Source organism: Lepisma saccharinum, unplaced genomic scaffold (genome assembly GCF_977018435.1).
Source record: "Lepisma saccharinum unplaced genomic scaffold, izLepSacc3.1 HAP1_SCAFFOLD_87, whole genome shotgun sequence".
Lineage (NCBI taxonomy): Eukaryota > Metazoa > Arthropoda > Insecta > Zygentoma > Lepismatidae > Lepisma > Lepisma saccharinum.
Window position 1 is genome coordinate 533,236 of NW_028142922.1, and position 20,782 is coordinate 554,017.

Genomic DNA, 20,782 nt, shown 5'->3' on the forward strand with positions numbered 1-20,782 from the left:
TTAAGTGTAGCCAAATCTGCTTGAGGGGGGCTCTTCCTTTCTCGGGTTTATCCCCCCGTAAATACCACTACTCAAATGTGGAAGCTTACGATATACAATTGGATACTGATGTGCCAATAATAGCACCCACTTACCCTGTTCCTTATGCTAGACGGGATGATATGGAAAGAGAGTTACAAAAATGGCAACAGTGGGGCGTTATACAAGAAAGCACATCTCCCTATAGGAATCCACTCCACATAGTCCCAAAGGCGGGAGGTTTATGGAGACCAGTGGTCGACTTCCGTAAATTAAACCAACACGTAATTTCTCCGATGACACAGGTAGAGCCTATCTCGGAATTACTACAAAGATTGAAGGGAGCAAAATACTTCACATCCATTGACCTTAGTTGCGGTTATTTTCAGATTCCTTTGACACCAAGGTCGTTTAAGTTTACGGCATTTTCTTATAGAGGTATTTTGATGGAGTTCCATTTTTTGCCTTTTGGAATCAAAAGTGCCGTGAGTGTGTTCGTTGATAGAATGCATAAAATATTTGGCAATCATACAAATTCTTTCCTGATGGTTTATATTGATGATATTTTAATTTTCTCTCCATCGATTCAAAACCACTTAGAACATTTACGTTATGTTTTATCAACTCTGAAGACAGCTAATATGTCTATTAAATTGTCGAAATGCAAGTTCTTCCAAACTGAAATACATTTTTCCTAGGCCATGTGATTTCTGGAGAAACCATTCATATTGATCCTGAAAGGAACCAAGCAATCATGGATTTTCCAGTTCCTCAAAACAAGAAGGCTCTAAGGAAATTTTTAGGAATAGTAAATTGGAGGAGAAAATTTGTTCACAAATTTGCAATGATAGCTGCTCCTTTGTATGATTTACTAAAATCAAATAACAAGTGGGACTGGAAGGAGAATCATCACCAAGCTTTTAATGATTTGAAACAGCTAGTTACATCTCCTGATGTATTAGCTCAACCGGATTTTATTAAAATTTTCCATCTTAACACTGATGGAAGCAAAGTTGGAATTGGAGGAGTGTTATGGCAGTTATCAGATGAAGATGAAACGTTAGTAATACAATATGTTAGTAGAGTATTGCGTGGTACAGAACTAACTTATTCAACTCATGAGATTGAATGTCTTGCTATCCTCTTTTCAGTAGAAAAGTTTAGTGTTTATCTTAGTGGAAGAACATTTGTTATTCATTGTGACCATCAGTCACTTTCATGGCTGCAGTTGGCTAGAAGTTTAAACCCAAGACTAAACCGCTGGGCATTAAAACTTCAAAGTTTTGATTTTACTGTTGAACATATTCAAGGTTCTACCAATATTGTGGCTGATGCCTTAAGCAGATATCCTGCAAGGGCACAGGGAGATTTATTCACATCGAAACTATACGTTAATAATACAAATATCGATCTCCTATCTCAAGATACTCCACAATATTGGGTACAATCTCAACAGAACGATGAGCAGTGTCAAAAGTTAAGAATTGCGATAAACAAAGGAGATTCTAAGTTCGAAATCAGAGGACATTTTAGAATGCATGAAGATATCTTATTCTATAAATCTATTGCGTCTGAACACTGGAGAATATTTGTACCTAAAAAAGCTGTGGAAAAGGTACTGTATGATCATCATGATTTATGTGGACATTTTGGTTATTCAAAAACCTTCAGAAAGTGTTCAAAATTTTTCTTTTGGCCAAACATGAAAGCCAGCATTAAATTATATCTGAGAAATTGTCTTGAATGTGCCAAGTCAAAGCAGAGAGTGCAACGTATCACACGAGAAGATCTTCACATATTAACTCCTAAAATACATCAATTCCTTTCATTAGATTTGATTGGTCCGTTACCAGCTTCTCAAGGTTATCAATATATACTAAGTATAGTGGATCTTGCAAGTAAGTTTATTATGGTTTATCCTTTGCGTAAAGCTTCATCTATGGAAATTATCAATAAACTAAACCAATCGTATTTTCATCATTATCCTGCATGTCTAATTATATTAAGTGATAATGGTTCACAATTTAAATCTAAGGAGTGGCGAAGTTTTATTACGTCCAAGAACATCAAGCATATTTTTACTTCGCCATATTCACCACATGCTAATCCAATTGAACGCTACAATAAAGAGATTGTGCGTTTACTGAGGTTATTTTGCAAGGATAATCATAAATCTTGGGCTAAATGTTTGACAAACGTTGTCAAATTGTTGAACAATTCATATTCTGAATCTATTGGATTTACACCTGCGGAACTATTTTTACACGATCAAGTTAAAGATAATATAACTAATATTGTCGATTGGCCTGAGAATATTGAAGAATTATCCTGGAAGGCAAAATACTTGGAGCTAAAAGAAAAACTTAAACATCGAAGAAATTCTAAAGGTGTTCAAACAAGCTCTGGTACTAAAAATATTGTCAAAGGAGATTTAATCATGATTAAAAATCATGCTAAGAGTTCTGCTTTAAACAAAACTATCTACAAATTGTATGATTTGTTTATTGGCCCATTCTTGGTAATAGAAGTAAGAAACAATTGTGCGACTGTAGTTTCTCTAGATGGAAAGGGAACAAAAGGTAGACAAAACCTAGAAAACATTAAACCTTTTAATTGTTCGGAGGAGAAAAGAAAGGAGTTGTTAACAAATACTGATTTATGTTTTAATTGTACATAAGGGTTGAATTTGTTGTAATTTTGTGCAAAAACGAGTTCAGTTGTTTGCATTATGTATTTTATTATCATGTGTAAACCAGCATGAATTTATTATCTCTGTTCTGTTGATCATCATATTATCTTTTATGTAAGAACTTATGTTTGGCTTCTATTCTCATCAGTATGGTGTATGTCAATGTATTGAGGAAGAGTGTTGACACGAATAACAAAGGTAGAATTATATAAAGTGTCTCTCTGGAAGAATGATAAGAAGGAATATATATATATAAAATGTAAGTTGAATGTAATGTGGTTCGCATTTTTATTGAAGGGCTTCATTTGCACATACGGAAGAAGTGCACTCGTTAAGAATAAAACCTTTTTAAATGGACATAAGATGGTTATGAAATAGTAATGGTAATGAGATTGCAGTAAAGCAGAAATCTACTGAAGATGGCTGTAAAGAAGATGTGAAAGGAATAAGATTGCTGCCAAAGAAGTAGTAGAAGAAGAAGTGAAGATGATACATTGAAAACGTTACGTTTGAAAAATATACGTATTTCTACATCAAAGTATGATGTCAAGGTTTTCAACCGGAGGAGGAGGCTATTGCAACAGTTCTTTAATTCAAAGACATTTTACAATTATATTTTGTTATTTAGTTGTGAGCATAATCTGAAAAGAATGAAGAAAATTCTGTTGTGCTACTCTGTTCAATTTTGATGTTATTTTGTTTGTTATTCGTTACTATAGTGACTGTAGAAATTGGTTAATATACTAATATATAATTTGTTAAGTAACATTTAAAAAAGTTAATTTTATTTAAAATATTGCAAAAAATTCGTCCAAAATCTTGATGTCTCCAATCTCTTGTTTTGTACGTTTTTTCCACGTGTCTTGACATCCAATGTATCCCTGCAATGTTTGGTGAAGATCTGAGTATGTAGTTTTTGACCTTATATGGAACCTCCTATCTGAAAATTTGAAAATTCTTAAAAAATTTGACCAAAATCTTGATGTCTCCAATCTCTTGTTTTGTACGTTTTTTCCACGTGTCTTGACATCCAATGTATCCCTGCAAAGTTTGGTGAAGATCTGAGTATGTAGTTTTTGACCTTATCTGGAACCTCCCATCTGAAAATTTGAAAATTCTTAAAAAATTCGTCCAAAATCTTGATGTCCCCAATCCTATGTCTTGTATGTTTTTTCCACGTGTCTTGACATCCAATGTATCCCTGCAAAGTTTGGTGAAGATCTGAGTATGTAGTTTTTGACCTTATATGGAACCTCCTATCTGAAAATTTGAAAATTCTTAAAAAATTCGAACAAAATCTTGATGTCCCCAATCCTATGTTTTGTATGTTTTTTCCACGTGTCTTGACATCCAATGTATCCATGCAAAGTTTGGTGAAGATCTGAGTATGTAGTTTTTGACCTTATATGGAACCTCCTATCTGAAAATTTGAAAATTCTTAAAAAATTCGTCTAAAATCTTGATGTCTCCAATCTCTTGTTTTGTACGTTTTTCCACGTGTCTTGACATCCAATGTATCCCTGCAAAGTTTGGTGAAGATCTGAGTATGTAGTTTTTGACCTTATCTGGAACCTCCCATCTGAAAATTTGAAAATTCCTAAAAAATCCGTCCAAAATCTTGATGACCCCAATCTCTTGTTTTGTACGTTTTTTCCACGTGTCTTGACATCCAATGTATCCCTGCAAAGTTTGGTGAAGATCTGAGTATGTAGTTTTTGTCCTTATATGGAACCTCCTTTCTGAAAATTTGAAAATTCTTAAAAAATTCGTCCAAAATCTTGATGTCTCCAATCTCTTGTTTTGTACGTTTTTTCCACGTGTCTTGACATCCAATGTATCCCTGCAAAGTTTGGTGAAGATCTGAGTATGTAGTTTTTGACCTTATATGGAACCTCCTTTCTGAAAATTTGAAAATTCTTAAAAAATTCGTCCAAAATCTTGATGTCCCCAATCCTATGTTTTGTATGTTTTTTCCACGTGTCTTGACATCCAATGTATCCATGCAAAGTTTGGAGAAGGTCTGAGTATGTCGTTTTTGACCTTATCTGGAACCTCCCATCTGAAAATTTGAAAATTCTTAAAAAATTCGTCGAAAATCTTGATGTCTCCAATCTCTTGTTTTGTACGTTTTTTCCATGTGTCTTGACATGCAAAGTATCCCTGCAAAGTTTGGTGAAGATCTGAGTATGTAGTTTTTGACCTTATCTGCAACCTCCTATCTGAAAATTTGAAAATTCTTAAAAAATTCGTCCAAAATCTTGATGTCTCCAATCTCTTGTTTTGTACGTTTTTTCCACGTGTCTTGACATCCAATGTATCCCTGCAATGTTTGGTGAAGATCTGAGTATGTAGTTTTTGACCTTATATGGAACCTCCTATCTGAAAATTTGAAAATTCTTAAAAAATTTGACCAAAATCTTGACGTCCCCAATCCTATGTTTTGTATGTTTTTTCCACGTGTCTTGACATCCAATGTATCCCTGCAGAGTTTGGTGAAGTTCTGAGTATGTCGTTTTTGACCTTATCTGGAACATCCTTTCTGAAAATTTGAAAATTCTTAAAAAATTCGTCCAAAATCTTGATGTCCCCAATCCTATGTTTTGTACGTTTTTTCCACGTGTCTTGATATCCAATGTATCCCTGCAAAGTTTATTGAAGATCTGAGTATGTAGTTTTTAACCTTATCTGGAACCTCCCATCTGAAAATTTGAAAATTCCTAAAAAATCCGTCCAAAATCTTGATGACCCCAATCTCTTGTTTTGTACGTTTTTTCCACGTGTCTTGACATCCAATGTATCCCTGCAAAGTTTGGTAAAGATCTGAGTATGTAGTTTTTGACCTTATCTGGAACCTCCTATCTGAAAATTTGAAATTTGTTAAAAAATTCGTCCAAAATCTTGAAGTCTCCAATCTCTTGTTTTGTACGTTTTTCCCACGTGTCTTGACATCCAATGTATCCCTGCAAAGTTTGGTGAAGATCTGAGTATGTAGTTTTTGACCTTATCTGGAACCTCATTTCTGAAAATTTGAAAATTCCTCAAAAATTCGTCCAAAATCTTGATGTCTCCAATCTCTTGTTTTGTACGTTTTTTCCACGTGTCTTGACATCCAATGTATATTGCAAAGTTTGGTGAAGATCTGAGTATGTAGTTTTTGACCTTATCTGGAACCTCCTATCTGAAAATTTGAAAATTCTTAAAAAATTCGTCCAAAATCTTGATGTCTCCAATCTCTTGTTTTTTACGTTTTTTCCACGTGTCTTGACATCCAATGTATCACTGCAAAGTTTGGTGAAGATCTGAGTATGTCGTTTTTGACCTTATCTGGAACATCCTTTCTGAAAATTTGAAAATTCTTCAAAAATTCGTCGAAAAACTTGATGTCTCCAATCTCTTGCTTTGTACGTTTTTTCCACGTGTCTTGACATGCAAAGTATCCCTGCAACGTTTGGTGAAGATCTGAGTATGTAGTTTTTGACCTTATCTGGAACCTCCTATCTGAAAATTTGAAAATTCTTCAAAAATTCGTCCAAAATCTTGATGTCTCCAATCTCTTGTTTTGTACGTTTTTTCCACGTGTCTTGACATCCAATGTATCCCTGCAATGTTTGGTGAAGATCTGAGTATGTAGTTTTGGACCTTATATGGAACCTCCTATCTGAAAATTTGAAAATTCTTAAAAAAATTGACCAAAATCTTGATATCCCCAATCCTATGTTTTGTATGTTATTTCCACGTGTCTTCACATCCAATGTATCCCTGCAAAGTTTGGTGAAGATCTGAGTATGTAGTTTTTGACCTTATCTGGAACCTCCTATCTGAAAATTTGAAAATATTTAAAAAATTCGTCCAAAATCTTGATGTCTCCAATCTCTTGTTTTGTACGTTTTTTCCACGTGTCTTGACATCCAATGTATCCCTGCTATGTTTGGTGAAGATCTGAGTATGTAGTTTTTGACCTTATATGGAACCTCCTATCTTAAAATTTGAAAATTCTTAAAAAATTTGACCAAAATCTTGATGTCCCCAATCCTATGTTTTGTATGTTTTTTCCACGTGTCTTGACATCCAATGTATCCCTGCAAAGTTTGGTGAAGATCTGAGTATGTCGTTTTTGACCTTATCTGGAACATCCTCTCTGAAAATTTGAAAATTCTTAAAAAATTCGTCCAAAATCTTGATGTCTCCAATCTCTTGTTTTGTACGTTTTTTCCACGTGTCTTGACATCCAATGTATCCCTGCAAAGTTTGGTGAAGATCTGAGTATGTAGTTTTTGACCTTATATGGAACCTCCTTTCTGAAAATTTGAAAATTCTTAAAAAATTCGTCCAAAATCTTGATGTCTCCAATCTCTTGTTTTGTACGTTTTTTCCACGTGTCTTGACATCCAATGTATCCCTGCAAAGTTTGGTGAAGATCTGAGTATGTAGTTTCTGACCTTATATGGAACCTCCTTTCTGAAAATTTGAAAATTCTTAAAAAATTCATCGAAAATCTTGATGTCTCCAATCTCTTGTTTTGAACGTTTTTTCCACGTGTCTTGACATGCAAAGTATCCCTGCAATGTTTGGTGAAGATCGGAGTATGTAGTATTTGACCTTATCTGGAACCTCCTATCTGAAAATTTGAAAATTCTTAAAAAAATCGTCCAAAATCTTGATGTCTCCAATCTCTTGTTTTGTACGTTTTTTCCACGTGTCTTGACATCCAATGTATCCCTGCAATGTTTGGTGAAGATCTGAGTATGTAGTTTTTCACCTTATATGGAACCTCCTTTCAGAAAATTTGAAAATTCTTAAAAAATTCGTCGAAAATCTTGATGTCTCCAATCTCTTGTTTTGTACGTTTTTTCCACGTGTCTTGACATGCAAAGTATCCCTGCAAAGTTTGGTGAAGATCTGAGTATGTAGTTTTTGACCTTATCTGGAACCTCCTATCTGAAAATTTGAAAATTCTTAAAAAAATTCGTCCAAAATCTTGATGTCTCCAATCTCTTGTTTTGTACGTTTTTTCCACGTGTCTTGACATCCAATGTATCCCTGCAATGTTTGGTGAAGATCTGAGTATATAGTTTTTGACCTTATATGGAACCTCCCATCTGAAAATTTGCAAATTCTTAAAAAATTTGACCGCAATCTTGATGTCCCCAATCCTATGTTTTGTATGTTTTTTCCACGTATCTTGACATCCAATGTATCCCTGCACAGTTTGGTGAAGATCTGAGTATGTTGTTTTTGACCTTATCTGGAACATCCTTTCTGAAAATTTGAAAATTCTTAAAAAATTCGTCCAAAATCTTGATGTCTCCAATCTCTTGTTTTGTACGTTTTTTCCACGTGTCTTGATATCCAATGTATCCCTGCAAAGTTTGGTGAAGATCTGAGTATGTAGTTTTTGACTTTATCTGGAACCTCCCATCTGAAAATTTGAAAATTCCTAAAGAATCCGTCCAAAATCTTGATGACCCCAATCTCTTGTTTTGTACGTTTTTTTCACGTGTCTTGACATCCAATGTATCCCTGCAAAGTTTGGTGAAGATCTGAGTATGTAGTTTTTGACCTTATCTTGAACCTCCTATCTGAAAATTTGAATATTGTTAAAAAATTCGTCCAAAATCTTGATGTCTCCAATCTCTTGTTTTGTACGTTTTTCCCACGTGTCTTGACATCCAATGTATCCCTGCAAAGTTTGGTGAAGATCTGAGTATGTAGTTTTTGGCCTTATCTGGAACCTCATTTCTGAAAATTTGAAAATTCTTAAAAAATTCGTCCAAAATCTTGATGTCTCCAATCTCTTGTTTTGTACGTTTTTTCCACGTGTCTTGACATCCAATGTATCCCTGCAAAGTTTGGTGAAGATCTGAGTATGTCGTTTTTGACCTTATCTGGAACATCCTTTCTGAAAATTTGAAAATTCTTAAAAAATTCGTCCAAAATCTTGATGTCTCCAATCTCTTGTTTTGTACGTTTTTTCCACGTGTCTAGACATCCAATGTATCCCTGCAAAGTTTGGTGAAGATCTGAGTATGTAGTTTTTGACCTTATATGGAACCTCCTTTCTGAAAATTTGAAAATTCTTAAAAAATTCGTCCAAAATCTTGATGTCTCCAATCTCTTGTTTTGTACGTTTTTTCCACGTGCCTTGACATCCAATGTATCCCTGCAAAGTTTGGTGAAGATCTGAGTATGTAGTTTCTGACCTTATATGGAACCTCATTTCTGAAAATTTGAAAATTCTTAAAAAATTCGTCCAAAATCTTGATGTCTCCAATCTCTTGTTTTGTACGTTTTTTCCACGTGTCTTGACATCCAATGTATCCCTGCAAAGTTTGATGAAGATCTGAGTATGTAGTTTTTGACCTTATCTGGAACCTCCTATCTGAAAATTTGAAAATTCTTAAAAAATTCGTCCAAAATCTTGATGTCTCCAATCTCTTGTTTTGTACGTTTTTTCCACGTGTCTTGACATCCAATGTATCCCTGCAAAGTTTGGTGAAGATCTGAGTATGTAGTTTTTGACCTTATCTGGAACATCCTTTCTGAAAATTTGAAAATTCTTAAAAAAATTCGTCCAAAATCTTGATGTCTCCAATATCTTGTTATGTACGTTTTTTCCACGTGTCTTGACATCCAATGTATCCCTGCAAAGTTTGGTGAAGATCTGAGTATGTAGTTTTTGACCTTATATGGAACCTCCCATCTGAAAATTTGAAAATTCCTAAAAAATCCGTCCAAAATCTTGATGGCCCCAATCTCTTGTTTGGTACGTTTTTTCCACGTGTCTTGACATCCAATGTATCCCTGCAAAGTTTGGTGAAGATCTGAGTATGTAGTTTTTGACCTTATCTGGAACCTCATTTCTGAAAATTTGAAAATTCCTCAAAATCTCGTCCAAAATCTTGATGTCTCCAACCTCTTGTTTTGTACGTTTTTTCCACGTGTCTTGACATCCAATGTATCCCTGCAAAGTTTGGTGAAGATCTGAGTATGTAGTTTTTGACCTTATCTGGAACCTCCTATCTGAAAATTTGAAAATTCTTAAAAAATTCGTCCAAAATCTTGATGTCTCCAATCTCTTGTTTTGTACGTTTTTTCCGCGTGTCTTGACATCCAATGTATCCCTGCATAGTTTGGTGAAGATCTGAGTATGTAGTTTTTGACCTTATATGGAACCTCCTATCTGAAAATTTGAAAATTCTTAAAAAATTCGACCAAAATCTTGATGTCCCCAATCCTATGTTTTGTATGTTTTGTCCACGTGTCTTGACATCCAATGTATCCCTGCAAAGTTTGGTGAAGATCTGAGTATGTAGTTTTTGACCTTATCTGGAACCTCATTTCTGAAAATTTGAAAATTCCTCAAAAATTCGTCCAAAATCTTGATGTCTCCAATCTCTTGTTTTGTACGTTTTTTCCACGTGTCTTGACATCCAATGTATCCCTGCAAAGTTTGGTGAAGATCTGAGTATGTAGTTTTGGACCTTATATGGAACCTCCTATCTGAAAATTTGAAAATTCTTAAAAAAATTGACCAAAATCTTGATATCCCCAATCCTATGTTTTGTATGTTTTTTCCACGTGTCTTGACATCCAATGTATCCCTGCAAAGTTTGGTGAAGATCTGAGTATGTAGTTTTTGACCTTATCTGGAACCTCCTATCTGAAAATTTGAAAATATTTAAAAAATTCGTCCAAAATCTTGATGTCTCCAATCTCTTGTTTTGTACGTTTTTTCCACGTGTCTTGACATCCAATGTATCCCTGCAATGTTTGGTGAAGATCTGAGTATGTAGTTTTTGACCTTATATGGAACCTCCTATCTGAAAATTTGAAAATTCTTAAAAAATTTGACCAAAATCTTGATGTCCCCAATCCTATGTTTTGTATGTTTTTTCCACGTGTCTTGACATCCAATGTATCCCTGCAAAGTTTGGTGAAGATCTGAGTATGTCGTTTTTGACCTTATCTGGAACATCCTTTCTGAAAATTTGAAAATTCTTAAAAAAATCGTCCAAAATCTTGATGTCTCCAATCTCTTGTTTTGTACGTTTTTTCCACGTGTCTAGACATCCAATGTATCCCTGCAAAGTTTGGTGAAGATCTGAGTATGTAGTTTTTGACCTTATATGGAACCTCCTTTCTGAAAATTTGAAAATTCTTAAAAAATTCGTCCAAAATCTTGATGTCTCCAATCTCTTGTTTTGTACGTTTTTTCCACGTGCCTTGACATCCAATGTATCCCAGCAAAGTTTGGTGAAGATCTGAGTATGTAGTTTCTGACCTTATATGGAACCTCATTTCTGAAAATTTGAAAATTCTTAAAAAATTCGTCCAAAATCTTGATGTCTCCAATCTCTTGTTTTGTACGTTTTTTCCACGTGTCTTGACATCCAATGTATCCCTGCAAAGTTTGATGAAGATCTGAGTATGTAGTTTTTGACCTTATCTGGAACCTCCTATCTGAAAATTTGAAAATTCTTAAAAAATTCGTCCAAAATCTTGATGTCTCCAATCTCTTGTTTTGTACGTTTTTTCCACGTGTCTTGACATCCAATGTATCCCTGCAATGTTTGGTGAAGATCTGAGTATGTAGTTTTTGACCTTATCTGGAACATCCTTTCTGAAAATTTGAAAATTCTTAAAAAATTCGTCCAAAATCTTGATGTCTCCAATATCTTGTTATGTACGTTTTTTCCACGTGTCTTGACATCCAATGTATCCCTGCAAAGTTTGGTGAAGATCTGAGTATGTAGTTTTTGACCTTATATGGAACCTCCCATCTGAAAATTTGAAAATTCCTAAAAAATCCGTCCAAAACCTTGATGACCCCAATCTCTTGTTTGGTACGTTTTTTCCACGTGTCTTGACATCCAATGTATCCCTGCAAAGTTTGGTGAAGATCTGAGTATGTAGTTTTTGACCTTATCTGGAACCTCATTTCTGAAAATTTGAAAATTCCTCAAAATCTCGTCCAAAATCTTGATGTCTCCAATCTCTTGTTTTGTACGTTTTTTCCACGTGTCTTGACATCCAATGTATCCCTGCAAAGTTTGGTGAAGATCTGAGTATGTAGTTTTTGACCTTATCTGGAACCTCCTATCTGAAAATTTGAAAATTCTTAAAAAATTCGTCCAAAATCTTGATGTCTCCAATCTCTTGTTTTGTACGTTTTTTCCGCGTGTCTTGACGTCCAATGTATCCCTGCATAGTTTGGTGAAGATCTGAGTATGTAGTTTTTGACCTTATATGGAACCTCCTATCTGAAAATTTGAAAATTCTTAAAAAATTCGACCAAAATCTTGATGTCCCCAATCCTATGTTTTGTATGTTTTGTCCACGTGTCTTGACATCCAATGTATCCCTGCAAAGTTTGGTGAAGATCTGAGTATGTAGTTTTTGACCTTATCTGGAACCTCATTTCTGAAAATTTGAAAATTCCTCAAAAAATCGTCCAAAATCTTGATGTCTCCAATCTCTTGTTTTGTACGTTTTTTCCACGTGTCTTGACATCCAATGTATCCCTGCAAAGTTTGGTGAAGATCTGAGTATGTAGTTTTTTACCTTATCTGGAACCTCCTATCTGAAAATTTGAAAATTCTTAAAAAATTCGTCCAAAATCTTGATGTCTCCAATCTCTTGTTTTGTACGTTTTCTCCACGTGTCTTGACATCCAATGTATCCCTGCATAGTTTGGTGAAGATCTGAGTATGTAGTTTTTGACCTTATATGGAACCTCCTATCTGAAAATTTGAAAATTCTTAAAAAATTCGTCTAAAATCTTGATGTCTCAAATCTCTTGTTTTGTACGTTTTTCCACGTGTCTTGACATCCCATGTATCCCTGCAAAGTTTGGTGAAGATCTGAGTATGTAGTTTTTGACCTTATCTGGAACCTCCCATCTGAAAATTTGAAAATTCCTAAAAAATCCGTCCAAAATCTTGATGACCCCAATCTCTTGTTTTGTACGTTTTTTCCACGTGTCTTGACATCCAATGTATCCCTGCAAAGTTTGGTGAAGATCTGAGTATGTAGTTTTTGACCTTATATGGAACCTCCTATCTGAAAATTTGAAAATTCTTAAAAAATTCGTCCAAATACTTGATGTCTCCAATCTCTTGTTTTGTACGTTTTTTGCACGTGTCTTGAAATCCAATGTATCCCTGCAAAGTTTGGTGAAGATCTGAGTATGTAGTTTTTGACCTTATATGGAAACTCCTTTCTGAAAATTTGAAAATTCTTAAAAAATTCGTCCAAAATCTTGATGTCACCAATCCTATGTTTTGTATGTTTTTTCCACGTGTCTTGACATCCAATGTATCCCTGCAGAGTTTGGTGAAGATCTGAGTATGTCGTTTTTGACCTTATCTGGAACCTCACATCTGAAAATTTGAAAATTCTTAAAAAATTCGTCGAAAATCTTGATGTCTCATATCTCTTGTTTTGTACGTTTTTTCCACGTGTCTTGACATGCAAAGTATCCCTGCAACGTTTGGTGAAGATCTGAGTATGTAGTTTTTGACCTTATCTGGAACCTCCTATCTGAAAATTTGAAAATTCTTCAAAAATTCGTCCGAAATCTTGATGTCTCCAATCTCTTGTTTTGTACGTTTTTTCCACGTGTCTTGACATCCAATGTATCCATGCAAAGTTTGATGAAGATCTGAGTATGTAGTTTTTGACCTTATATGGAACCTCCTATCTGAAAATTTGAAAAAAATTCAAAAAAAATTCGTCCAAAATCTTGATGTCTCCAATCTCTTGTTTTGTACGTTTTTTCCACGTGTCTTGACATCCAATGTATCCCTGCAAAGTTTGGTGAAGATCTGAGTATGTAGTTTTTGACCTTATAAGGAACCTCCTATCTGAAAATTTGAAAATTCCTAAAAAAATCCGTCCAAAATCTTGATGACCTCAATCTCTTGTTTTGTACGTTTTTTCCACGTGTCTTGACATCCATTGTATCCCTGCAAAGTTTGGTGAAGATCTGAGTATGTAGTTTTGACCTTATATGGAACCTCCTTTCTGAAAATTTGAAAATTCTTAAAAAATTCGTCCAAAATCTTGATGTCTCCAATCTCTTGTTTTGTACGTTTTTTCCACGTGTCTTGACATCCAATGTATCCATGCAAAGTTTGGTGAAGTTCTGAGTATGTAGTTTTTGACCTTATATGGAACCTCCTATCTGAAAATTTGAAAATTCTTAAAAAATTCGACTAAAATCTTGATGTCTCCAATCTCTTGTTTTGTACGTTTTTTCCACGTGTCTTGGGATCCAATGTATCCCTGCAAAGTTTGGTGAAGATCTGAGTATGTAGTTTTTTACCTTATCTGGAACCTCCCATCTGAAAATTTGAAAATTCCTAAAAAATCCGTCCAAAATCTTGATGACCCCAATCTCTTGTTTTGTACGTTTTTTTCCACGTGTATTGACATCCAATGTATCCCTGCAATGTTTGGTGAAGATCTGAGTATGTAGTTTTTGACCTTATATGGAACCTCCTATCTGAAAATTTGAAAATTCTTAAAAAATTTGACCAAAATCTTGATGTCCCCAATCCTATGTTTTGTATGTTTTTTCCACATGTCTTGACATCCAATGTATCCCTGAAAAGTTTGGTGAAGATCTGAGTATGTCGTTTTTGACCTTATCTGGAACATCCTTTCTGAAAATTTGAAAATTCTTAAAAAATTCGTCCAAAAATCTTGATGTCTCCAATCTCTTGTTTTGTACGTTTTTTCCACGTGTCTTGACATCCAATGTATCCCTGCAAAGTTCGATGAAGATCTGAGTATGTAGTTTTTGACCTTATCTGGACCCTCCTTTCTGAAAATTTGAAAATTCTTAAAAAATTCGTCCAAATTCTTGATGTCTCCAATCTCTTGTTTTGTACGTTTTTTCCACGTGTCTTGACATCCAATGTATCCCTGCAAAGTTTGGTGAAGATCTGAGTATGTAGTTTTTGACCTTATATGGAACCTCCTTTCTGAAAATTTGAAAATTCTTAAAAAATTCGTCCAAAATCTTGATGTCCCCAATCCTATGTCTTGTATGTTTTTTCCACGTGTCTTGACATCCAATGTATTCCTGCAAAGTTTGGTGAAGATCTGAGTATGTAGTTTTTGACCTTATATGGAACCTCCTATCTGAAAATTTGAAAATTCTTAAAAAATTCGGCCAAAATCTTGATGTCCCCAATCCTATGTTTTGTATGTTTTTTCCACGTGTCTTGACATCCAATGTATCCATGCAAAGTTTGGTGAAGATCTGAGTATGTAGTTTTTGACCTTATATGGAATCTCCTTTCTGAAAATTCTTAAAAAATTCGTCCAAAATCTTGATGTCACCAATCCTATGTTTTGTATGTTTTTTCCACGTGTCTTGACATCCAATGTATCCATGCAAAGTTTGATGAAGATCTGAGTATGTCGTTTTTGATCTTATCTGGAACCTCCCATCTGAAAATTTGAAAATTCTTAAAAAATTCGTCGAAAATCTTGATGTCTCCAATCTCTTGTTTTGTACGTTTTTTCCACGTGTCTTGACATGCAAAGTATCCCTGCAAATTTTGGTGAAGATCTGAGTATGTAGTTTTTGACCTTATATGGAACCTCCTATCTGAAAATTTGAAAATTCTTAAAAAATTTGACCAAAATCTTGATGTCCCCAATCCTATGTTTTGTATGTTTTTTCCACGTGTCTTGACATCCAATGTATCCCTGCAGAGTTTGGTGAAGATCTGAGTATGTCGTTTTTGACCTTATATGGAACCTCCTATCTGAAAATTTGTAAATTCTTAAAAAAATTGACCAAAATCTTGATGTCCCCAATCCTATGTTTTGTATGTTTTTTCCACGTGTCTTGACATCCAATGTATCCCTGCAAAGTTTGGTGAAGATCTGAGTATGTCGTTTTTGACCTTATCTGGAACATCCTTTCTGAAAATTTGAAAATTCTTAAAAAATTCCTCCAAAATCTTGATGTCTCCAATCTCTTGTTTTCTACGTTTTTTCCACGTGTCTTGACATCCAATGTATCCCTGCAAAGTTTGGTGAAGATCTGAGTATGTAGTTTTTGACCTTATCTGGAACCGCATTTCTGAAAATTTGAAAATTCGGAGAAAATTTGTCCAAAATCTTGATGTCACCAATCCTATGTTTTGTATGTTTTTTCCACGTGTCTTGACATCCAATGTATCTATGCAAAGTTTGATGAAGATCTGAGTATGTCGTTTTTGACCTTATCTGGAACCTCCCATCTGAAAATTTGAAAATTCTTAAAAAATTCGTCGAAAATCTTGATGTCTCCAATCTCTTGTTTTGTATGTTTTTTCCACGTGTCTTGACATGCAAAGTATCCCTGCAAAGTTTGGTGAAGATCTGAGTATGTAGTTTTTGACCTTATCTGGAACCTCCTATCTGAAAATTTGAAAATTCTTAAAAAAATCGTCCAAAATCTTGATGTCTCCAATCTCTTGTTTTGTACGTTCTTTCCACGTGTCTTGACATCCAATGTATCCCTGCAATGTTTGGTGAAGATCTGAGTATGTAGTTTTTGACCTTATATGGAACCTCCTATCTGAAAATTTGAAAATTCTTAAAAAATTTGACCAAAAACTTGATGTCCCCAATCTCTTGTTTTGTACGTTTTTTCCACGTGTCTTGACATCCAATGTATCCCTGCAAAGTTTGGTGAAGATCTGAGTATGTCGTTTTTGACCTTATCTGGAACCTCCTATCTGAAAATTTTAAAATTCTTAAAAAGTACGTCCAAAATCTTGATGTCTCCAATCTCTTGTTTTGTACGTTTTTTCCACGTGTCTTGACATCCAATGTATCCCTGCAAAGTTCGGTGAAGATCTGAGTATGTAGTTTTTGACCTTATCTGGAACCTCCTATCTGAAAATTTGAAAAATTTTAAAAAATTCGTTAAAAAATCTTGATGTTTCCAATCTCTTGTTTTGTACGTTTTTTCCACGTGTCTTGACATCCAATGTATCCCTGCAATGTTTGGTGAAGATCTGAGTATGTAGTTTTTGACCTTATATGGAACCTCCCATCTGAAAATTTGAAAATTCTTAAAAAATTCGTCGAAAATCTTGATGTCTCCAATCTCTTGTTTTGTACGTTTTTTCCACGTGTCTTGACATGCAAAGTATCCCTGCAAAGTTTGGTGAAGATCTGAGTATGTAGTTTTTGACCTTATCTGGAACCTCCTATCTGAAAATTTGAAAATTCTTAAAAAATTCGTCCAAAATCTTGATGTCTCCAATCTCTTGTTTTGTACGTTTTTTCCACGTGTCTTGACATCCAATGTATTCCTGCAATGTTTGGTGAAGATCTGAGTATGTAGTTTTTGACCTTATAAGGAACCTCCTATCTGAAAATTTGAAAATTCTTAAAACATTTGACCAAAATTTTGATGTCCCCAATCCTATGTTTTGTATGTTTTTTCCACGTGTCTTGACATCCAATGTATCCCTGCAGAGTTTGGTGAAGATCTGAGTATGTAGTTTTTGACCTTATCTGGAACCTCCCATCTGAAAATTTGAAAATTCTTAAAAAATTCGTCGAAAATCTTGATGTCTCCAATCTCTTGTTTTGTACGTTTTTTCCACGTGTCTTGACATGCAAAGTATCCCTGCAACGTTTGGTGAAGATCTGAGTATGTAGTTTTTGACCTTATCTGGAACCTCCTATCTGAAAATTTGAAAATTCTTAAAAAATTCGTCCAAAATCTTGATGTCTCCAATCTCTTGTCTTGTACGTTTTTTCCACGTGTCTTGACATCCAATGTATCCCTGCAATGTTTGGTGAAGATCTGAGTATGTAGTTTTTGACCTTATATGGAACCTCCTATCTGAAAATTTGAAAATTCTTAAAAAATTCGTCCAAAATCTTGATGTCTCCAATCTCTTGTTTTGTACGTTCTTTCCACGTGTCTTGACATCCAATGTATCCCTGCAATGTTTGGTGAAGATCTGAGTATGTAGTTTTTGACCTTATATGGAACCTCCTATCTGAAAATTTGAAAATTCCTAAAAAATCCGTCCAAAATCTTGTTGACCCCAATCTCTTGTTTTGTACGTTTTTTCCACGTGTCTTGACATCCAATGTATCCCTGCAAAGTTTGGTGAAGATCTGAGTATGTAGTTTTTGACCTTATCTGGAACCACATTTCTGAAAATTTGAAAATTCTTAAAAAAATCGTCCAAAATCTTGATGTCTCCAATCTCTTGTTTTGTACGGTTTTTCCACGTGTCTTGACATCCAATGTATCCCTGCAAAGTTTGGTGAAGATCTGAGTATGTAGTTTTTGACCTTATCTGGAACCGCATTTCTGAAAATTTGAAAATTCCTAAAAAATCCGTCCAAAATCTTGATGACCCCAATCTCTTGTTTTGTACGTTTTTTCCACGTGTCTTGACATCCAATGTATCCCTGCAAAGTTTGGTGAAGATCTGAGTATGTCGTTTTTGACCTTATCTGGAACCTCCTATCTGAAAATTTGAAAATTCTTAAAAAATTCGTCCAAAATCTTGATGTCTCCAATCTCTTGTTTTGTACGTTTTTTCCACGTGTCTTGACACCCAATGTATCCCTGCAAAGTTCGGTGAAGATCTGAGTATGTAGTTTTTGACCTTATCTGGAACCTCCTATCTGAAAATTTCAAAATTTTTAAAAAATTCGTCCAAAATCTTGATGTTTCCAATCTCTTGTTTTGTACGTTTTTTCCACGTGTCTTGACATCCAATGTTTAACTGCAATGTTTGGTGAAGATCTGAGTATGTAGTTTTTGACCTTATATGGAATCTCCCATGTGAAAATTTGAAAATTCCTAAAAAATCCGTCCAAAATCTTGATGACCCCAATCTCTTGTTTTGTACGTTTTTTCCACGTGTCTTGACATCCAATGTATCCCTGCAAAGTTTGGTGAAGATCTGAGTATGTCGGTTTTGACCTTATCTGGAACCTCCTATCTGAAAATTTGAAAATTCTTAAAAAATTCGTCCAAAATCTTGATGTCTCCAATCTCTTGTTTTGTACGTTTTTTCCACGTGTCTTGACACCCAATGTATCCCTGCAAAGTTCGGTGAAGATCTGAGTATGTAGTTTTTGACCTTATCTGGAACCTCCTATCTGAAAATTTGAAAATTTTTAAAAAATTCGTCCAAAATCTTGATGTTTCCAATCTCTTGTTTTGTACGTTTTTTCCACGTGTCTTGACATCCAATGTATAACTGCAATGTTTGGTGAAGATCTGAGTATGTAGTTTTTGACCTTATATGGAACCTCCCATCTGAAAATTTGAAAATTCTTAAAGAATTCGTCGAAAATCTTGATGTCTCCAATCTCTTGTTTTGTACGTTTTTTCCACGTGTCTTGACATGCAAAGTATCCCTGCAACGTTTGGTGAAGATCTGAGTATGTAGTTTTTGACCTTATCTGGAACCTCCTATCTGAAAATTTGAAAATTCTTAAAAAATTCGTCCAAAATCTTGATGTCTCCAATCTCTTGTTTTGTACGTTTTTTCCACGTGTCTTGACATCCAATGTATCCCTGCAATGTTTGGTGAAGATCTGAGTATGTAGTTTTTGACCTTTTATGGAACCTCCTATCTGAAAATTTGAAAATTCTTAAAAAATTTGACCAAAATCTTGATGTCCCCAATCCTATGTTTTGTATGTTTTCTCCACGTGTCTTGACATCCAATGTATCCCTGCAGAGTTTGGTGAAGATCTGAGTATGTCGTTTTTGACCTTATCTGGAACCTCCTATCTGAAAATTTGAAAATTCTTAAAAAATTTGACCAAAATCTTGATGTCCCCAATCCTATGTTTTGTATGTTTTTTCCACGTGTCTTGACATCCAATGTATCCCTGCAGAGTTTAGTGAAGATCTGAGTATGTCGTTTTTGACCTTATCTGGAACCTCACATCTGAAAATTTGAAAATTCTTAAAAAATTCGTCGAAAATCTTGATGTCTCACATCTCTTGTTTTGTACGTTTTTTCCACGTGTCTTGACATGCAAAGTATCCCTGCAATGTTTGGTGAAGATCTGAGTATGTAGTTTTTGACCTTATCTGGAACCTCCTATCTGAAAATTTGAAAATTCTTCAAAAATTCGTCCAAAATCTTGATGTCTCCAATCTCTTGTTTTGTACGTTTTTTCCACGTGTCTTGACATCCAATGTATCCCTGCAATGTTTGGTGAAGATCTGAGTATGTAGTTTTTGACCTTATATGGAACCTCCTATCTGAAAATTTGAAAATTCTTAAAAAATTTGACCAAAATCTTGATATCCCCAATCCTATGTTTTGTATGTTTTTTCCACGTGTCTTGACATCCAATGTATCTATGCAAATTTTGATGAAGATCTGAGTATGTCGTTTTTGACCTTATCTGGAACCTCCCATCTGAAAATTTGAAAATTCTTAAAAAATTCGTCGAAAATCTTGATGTCTCCAATCTCTTGTTTTGTACGTTTTTTCCACGTGTCTTGACATGCAAAGTATCCCTGCAAAGTTTGGTGAAGATCTGAGTATGTAGTTTTTGACCTTATTTGGAACCTCCTATCTGAAAATTTGAAAATTCTTAAAAAATTCGTCCAAAATCTTGATGTCTCCAATCTCTTGTTTTGTACGTTTTTTCCACGTGTCTTGACATCCAATGTATCCCTGCAATGTTTGGTGAAGATTTGAGTATGTAGTATTTGACCTTATATGGAACCTCCTTTCTGAAAATTTGAAAATTCTTAAAAAATTCGTCCAAAATCTTGATGTCCCCAATCCTATGTTTTGTATGTTTTTTCCACGTGTCTTGACATCCAATGTATCCATGCAAAGTTTGGTGAAGATATGAGTATGTCGTTTTTGACCTTATCTGGAACCTCCTATCTGAAAATTTGAAAATTCTTCAAAAATTCGTCGAAAATCTTGTCTCCAATCTCTTGTTTTGTACGTTTTTCCCACGTGTCTTGACATGCAAAGTATCCCTGCAAAGTTTGGTGAAGATCTGAGTATGTAGTTTTTGACCTTATCTGGAACCTCCTATCTGAAAATTAGAAAATTTTTA